Source organism: Lactuca sativa, chromosome 9, assembly GCF_002870075.4.
Source record: "Lactuca sativa cultivar Salinas chromosome 9, Lsat_Salinas_v11, whole genome shotgun sequence".
Taxonomy (NCBI): Eukaryota; Viridiplantae; Streptophyta; class Magnoliopsida; order Asterales; family Asteraceae; genus Lactuca; species Lactuca sativa.
The window spans coordinates 14,950,444-14,957,962 of record NC_056631.2 but is presented as its reverse complement, the minus strand read 5'-3'; positions in this window follow the sequence as shown (position 1 = coordinate 14,957,962).

Below are 7,519 nucleotides of genomic sequence, written 5' to 3'. Positions count from 1 at the left end.
GTTATTTAAACACTCCACAGTCGTTCATATGTTGGAAGTAGGTATGAATCAAGACTGTCATGAATCGGGTTTGTAGATGGCTAAATGAGTTTAGTCATGGCAATGGTTGCTACAACATTCATGAGTACTCATAAGTTATGAGTATTGGAATAAACCCACGCTCACTTGTATCACTTCATGGAATTTATCTCGAGTGATCGTGAGACGATAATATCATATAAATCTTCAAACCTAGAGATATGAGTTGTTACCTATGAGTTGGTTGTGCATTGATTGCACGTAAACGCATCAGTAACTTGATGTTATAAAACGTGCCTTTGTGTACAATTCAACAAGTAGTAGAACAAGCATATGAGTCGAAGTTTATCTGTTCCTTCTAGAAATAGAAGCGATATCTGGGCCCCTCGATGATTTTGTTGTGACCTATGTACCGGCCGGTCAGAACTGAATTGATGTGTTCGATTAAGTTCTTTGTCAAACAAATCGAAAATCGGGAAACAAACTGCTGGACAATAAGTACGACGTTGTTCCATGTATTTGTCCGGCTGATATCATGAGAACAGAGGATTATATGATCCCTTATCTAATGGACAAGTCATTGACAAGATCAGAGTTCATCTACAAGGTCAGAGTTCGACAGAAGCTTTTGAGAGCTACGATTGTCGGTTGGTTCCTGAAGTCATACACAATAATAGTTTTAGACTTATCCAAGTGGGAGACTGTTGGATTAATGTCTAAGTCCATAACTATAATTGGTAAGACTTGACCCGACCCGGCATGGTCCATTTGGGTTGCAAACCTTCATGCACTTAGATAGACTATAATGAGAGAAATAAGACACTTATGGTTATTAATATATTATAAGTTCTAGTATATTAATAATAAGAATAATAAGATTGTTTAATTAGTATTGATCAAGAATTAATCTAGGATTAATTAAGTGATCAAAAGAAGACTAATTAAATATATGGATTGATTGTGTAAATCATCCATACTTATATAGTGGGCTAATGCTCCATGGATAATCAAGTTGGGCTAAAACCCATAGGATGGTCCATGGGTGCTCCATGGTGTATTTGAACCCATGGATCCAAGGAAATGGAAAGTCATGACAATTAAGGATTTACCCTAATTGTAACACTATATAATGATATTATTCTTGACAAAAATCGGCCACTAGGATTATTCTAGAGAGGGCTAGCCGATTTCATGAAGTGTAGAACTCTCTCAAGTTATTCTAAGTGTTTTGATAACTGTGATTCCATTTGAGGCTTCCACACTATTGGGGCTAGGCACTCAAGCTTCATGAAGACTTTCTACATCAAAGAGGTATGTATTCTATCTTGTTATATTCATGTTTTGTATGATAGATTAGGGTGATACCTTGGATATTCTTATTTGCATGTATAATAGAGAAAACATAGATCCAAGGTATTTAGGGTTGCATGTACACTTAGGAGTGTTAGAATGCTCAAAACCCAACACTCACATGTTACAGTCACCTATTCGATGTGCCGGTAAACCACACACGATCCACCGAACTATGACAAACATTGAGTCACCCTTTGCTACCTTTTCTTAGAACCATTTAGTGTGCCGGTTAACCACACACGCTCCACTAACGTCTTTGCAAGGGCACAAAGTGTAATTTCATGGAATTGCATCAATTCACTTTTGCCTAAATAACTAAGATTGGGAATTTGTAAAACATTTAGTTACTTTTGTACTTCATTATACTTATAATGGAAGGTTTTGTCCTATCCTACCCATTCGGCTAACGACCCTCCACTAGTCAAGAGTGCGGTGGGTAAGAGTGGATACACATTCAATCGCCATTTTATAGGCAATTTCCTTAAATACCCCTTATAGACCAGCTTCGTGAATGAGGCCTACTAACGGTAAGACTGACTTTTACTCATACACACACACACACACATATATATATATATATATATATATATATATATATATATATATATATATAATGTTAGACTTTTAATGATATATATATATATATATATATATATATATATATATATAGTATAGGGTGTATTTTATACTTTTAAAATACTAGGAGGTCAAATTTAACAATTATACTTTTAATTCAATTAAATTGTAAACCTAAACTTTTATGGATTTATTAAACCTCTTTTAATTATACACCTTAATTAATTAATAAAACCATAAGGGTGTGATTTGAACTTTTCAAAACAATACTAGGGTTTTAGAATTTAACATTCCTAGATTAAACTTTTAATCAACTTTTAAATTCCAAAACTTGAGGGCAAGTTTTGAAACATTTCAAAACATTTAGGTTTAGAATATAAATATACATCAAAATTAAACTTTTAATCAAAATTTAAATTCCAAATCTTGAGGACAAGTTTTGAAACCTTTTTAAAACATTAGGGTTTCAACTATTTAAATTTTAAAACTAAACTTTTGAGTTCAAATTTAAACTATAAAACCTAAAAGGGAAAATTGAAACTTTTCATAACACAAGGATCAAATAACAAATAATATAAATTAAACAATTAATTTCATCATTATCTATATTTGACCTAATTTCAATTTTTTGCAAAATAAGTTACCCAATTAATACAAATAATCCAATCTTTATCATATAAGGAAGTTATTATCTAATCAATTGGTAATTATCTTTTGTTTAATCAAGGATATACTCATAAATATGATTAAAATCGGATTTTAATGACCTAAAACAGATAAGGCAATTATCCATGAGAAAAACAGCAAGAAATCCCGAAATCCCCTCTTTCTGACGCTCGAACTCGCCGAGTAGGGGCCTACTCGCCGAGTCCACAATGGGACTGGCCAAGTTCATCAGGCAGTCTCACAAAAAATCGAATTTTTCAACTTGAACAAACATACAAGGCATCAATACAATAGAAACCAACCAGGCTCTGATACCATTGATGGGTTTTAGTCATAAGAACATCCTATGTGCTCATACAAACCCTAATGCTTGGATCTTGGTTTCTCTATTGTACATGAAATTTATCCAAGACTATAAACCCTAGATCTAGCATATGATAATCAATATAACATATAATTAGGGTTTAGATCATACCTTGATTGTTATGTAGCAATAACAATCTCAAATCCTCCTTATATTGACTTTAGAAAGCTTAGAGTCACAAATGTCATTCCTCTAATGCTTCACAAACACCAAGAGCAAGAGGATGAAGAGGAGAAAAGAAGGAGGCTGCCCAAAACGTGTGGAAACCCTAGACCATTAGTTCACCACGTTTTTGGAGCATAAGGGTTCTATATATAGTGAGGCTATTAGGGTTATCTAACAAGGAAACCCTAATTTGGATGCTTAAGCCCTAAGCAACCCATGGACTCCTTTCCTTAAAGGCCTTGGACGATTTCTAATGGGTTTCCCCATAGAATTCGTCCAACCTTATAATATAAGGCAATCCATGGCCCAATTGCAATTATCTTATAATTACAATTCCAGTCCCTTAAGTTTAATTAATCTCTTTTAGTCACAAACTTAATTCTTATTAATTCTTGACTAATATTAATTAAACAATATGATTTCTCCTTTAATATATTATTCTCATAATATATTATTCTCATAATATATTAATAAATCATATTTAATCCTTTCTCTCCATAATTCATCCTATCAAGTTGCTTTGATGAAGGCAACCCAAAAGGACCATGCACCATCGGGTCAAGTACATACCAAAATAGTTATGGACTTAGACACTAATCCAACAATAGTTTCATACACACTATTACAAGGTTAAGCTTCAAACATAAATACACCGTTTTTATAAGCAGAAATAGATCCAATCTCATTATCAAATGAATATCTAAAACCTTGTTTGAACAATGCAAGAAATGAAATAATGTTTTGCGTCATATTCGACGAATAACAACAATTCAACAAATAAACCCTAACACCACTACTAAACATAAGACCATAAGTCCCGATCTTGGTAACAGGTGAAGTCTGCCTATTTCCCATGATCATTTTTAACCTTTCATGCTCGACCGCCTCACTTTCTCTTATCCCCTGCAAATCATAACAAATTTGGAAACCATATCATGTGTAAAGGACCCAATAATGAGAAATTTGTGTGTTATTGACTTGGATAGTGTAAATACCAAAAGAGAACATCTTGATATTTCCATCATTCAAGTCCTTCAAGCATTTGGGACAACTTCTTCTCCAATGACCCTTTTTCGCCACAATGGAAGCAAGTTGCCTTTTTGGGATCATTGATCGCAGGGACATCAAAGTTGGGCTTTGTCTTGGACACACTACTAGTTCATCCAGTATGGGCCTTCCCTTTCTAGTTGGATTGGGAAGGAGACTTTCTCTTTTCCATTTTCCAGATCCAATGACCAGGACAGGAGTACTCATTGAAGAAGGAGCATGATTTTTCTTCATCCCTGACTCAACAGTTTGCAAAAAATTGTGGAGTTGGTTCAATGTCATCTCCATGTTGTTCAAATGATAAGTTAGAATAAACTGATCATAACTAGGAGGCAAAGAGTTAAGGGCCACGTGAATGGCCAACTACTTGTCAAACGACACATTGATCCTTTCCAGATGATCCACATATCTCTTCATTCTTTGTATGTAAGCATAAATAGATTCTCCTTCCTTAAGCTTGCATGTCATAAGAGTCTTGACCACTTCGTAGCGTTATTGTCTCGCTTTCTTGTGAAAAATTAAGAGCGATGCACATTTCATAAGGTCAATAGCCCTCATAGAACTTTGCCAATTCTAGTGCCATTGGTGGCCACCATGATGCAAGTGACCTTAGTAGTGTCATTGGAGTGTTTGTTGTATGAAGCAGTTTCCTCAGGAGTAGCGGTGGAATGATTGATTTCAAGAAGAGTTTTTTCAAGAACATATTCCTTGTTCTCGTACCGAAGAGTCATCTTCAAATTTCGCATCCAGTCCTTGTAGTTAGGAACAATCAGCTTCTCTTTTGAAAAAAATCAAGAGTCAAGTGAAATTCGATTAGGGAGTGGTAGTGTGAGTAGTAGCGAGATCACCAGTTCCAGACATCAATATAAACAGATATAGTATTAGTTAGTGATATAATCCTTAATATTTTAACCAAAAATGAATATTCAAGGCTAGGATCCAAAATACAATTCACAATAAAGAAAAGGGATGCCATAATCTTATTGCGAATTTATCAAGGTAAGTAATACAAATTTACTAATTTCAAGCTAATATGATATTCCTAGATCAATTGAGATTCATTGAATCTTATCAATGACATGTTTAATCTCATATTATGCTCTTCAATTTGTGACTGAGATGTTGATGATCACAAACAAGTTGTGAATAACCATGCAAACCCACTAGACAATTTCGAGGTCATTTATCATCTCAAATTGATGTGCTGGTAAACAACATACGCTCCATCAATAAAGATAATTTTCAATTTGTCCATTACTCAACTTTATAGTGCCCAATTAGTGTGCTGGTGAACCATGCACACTCCACTAATGAGTTATAAAGAGTGATGTTCGTTTTCATGGATTAGCATACACTTCACATTTTTCCTAAAGTAACTAGAGTGAAATTTTTAAAGTGGGTTCTAGTACTTTATAACATCATACTTTTAATAATGTTATGTCCTATCAAATCTGTTCGGCTAACGATCCTCCACCATACACGGGAGCGGTGGGTGAGAATGGACACCATTCAATGGTCTTTTTATAGGTCGTTTCCTCACACCCCTTTATAGTATGGTTTCGTGAATGTGGCGTACTAGCAATTTCACTGACTTTTCTTATAAATATATTATTAAACAATTAATATTATATAGTATAAGGTGTATTTTAAAACTTTTCGAAATACTAGGTCTAAAATTAATTTTTGAAAACAAACAATTAATTAATTAATTTTAACCAATTAATGATTTACCAATTATCCTTTACTTAACCAATTAACTAATTAATTTAAATCTTTAGGGATTAAATAATTATCTTCAATTAAACAATTAATAAACTAATTTAAATCATTAGGGATTAAATAATTATCTTCAACTAGACAATTAATAAAATAGTTCAAATTTAATCCTAATCCTTAACCCTCTAATTTTCAAAATAGGGATAAGGGTTTCCAGGTTTTAATTATTCATATTTTATGGCATTTAGAATAATAATTTTAGGAAACCAGAAACCTAAAGGGAAACCCTAGCATTTTTGAAAATAGGGTAAAGAGGATAGGGTTTCAAGAAACGTTAGCAAAGTCGAAATTTCCAAAGTGTAGGGTTTATTTTCAATAAACCCTAATTTTATCAATTCTTCTAATGCACTAATCAATAGAAAACAATGGTTTTGATATTTCTAATGGGTTTTCAAGGTTATAAAAAAATACATGTAACGGAAAAACACTTAACCACTAAATTCACATGCAACCTAAAATGGATTTATGTTTTCTCTATTGATAACAATTATCTATGAACATCAAGAAACCCTAATGGAGGCTATGAAAATCGAAATTCATATAGATTTAAGGTTACATACCTTTTGATTATTGTAGCAAATAACCACACCAAAATCCTCTTGAAGTTCCTTGGAAAGCAAGCATCAAAAGCTTGAGTGCCTTTAATGGCTTGTACCTAAAACGATAGTAACTAGAAGACTTGAGGAGAGAGGAGGCAACAACAAATTTTTGGCTCTATGAGAGTAAGAAGGAGTGGGCAAAAAATAGGTATCCTAAGGGTCTTATTTACAGCTGATAAGGTAACCTTGAAACCCTAATTTAAACAATATAATAATATGTTTCAAATTAGTAATTATCCAAGCCATTTATTATCTAATATGATTATTCTAGAAACCCTAAAGAGCTTAGCCAAAATCGGCCACCCCTAGTAGGTTCTACAAACCTTCTCTTGTGCAACTATTGAACAATTACAGCTTGACCCCTGCACTTCTCATTAATTCCAACTAACAAAATTAATTTCTGATTAATTCTTAATTATTAATATTCCCAATTAATATATTAATCATATAATATATTAATAAATTATTTATTTCAATTCCTAATTAGTTTATTAATCATATAATAAATTAATAAATCAACATCTATTTCCTTCTATTCAGTTACTAGTTATGAGGGCAACCTAAAAATCACTTTGCTTCTAATTCAAGAATATATCAATTTAGTTATTGGCTTAAACACGTTAATCCAACAATTTTGTCTAATTAAAATTATCATAGTTTAAACCTAGGCAAGTAAGAGATTGTACAATTATAAAATGCAACCTTTAACCCTTAAGAAAGTATCATAAATTTGACACACACACACACACACACACTCCCCCCAGAAGTCACACAGACAAAATGACAAATACTGATTAAGGTTTCGCGACATGGAGAAAAATCAACACACAAACTATGTTTGAATTTGTGCTTGCTTGAACTACTCTGGGTGCGACTGTGATCAAGATATGATAATCTAGACCTTTGTTTCTTCTTGATCATCGAATTAAAGTAAACACACAAACACTGGTTGTAG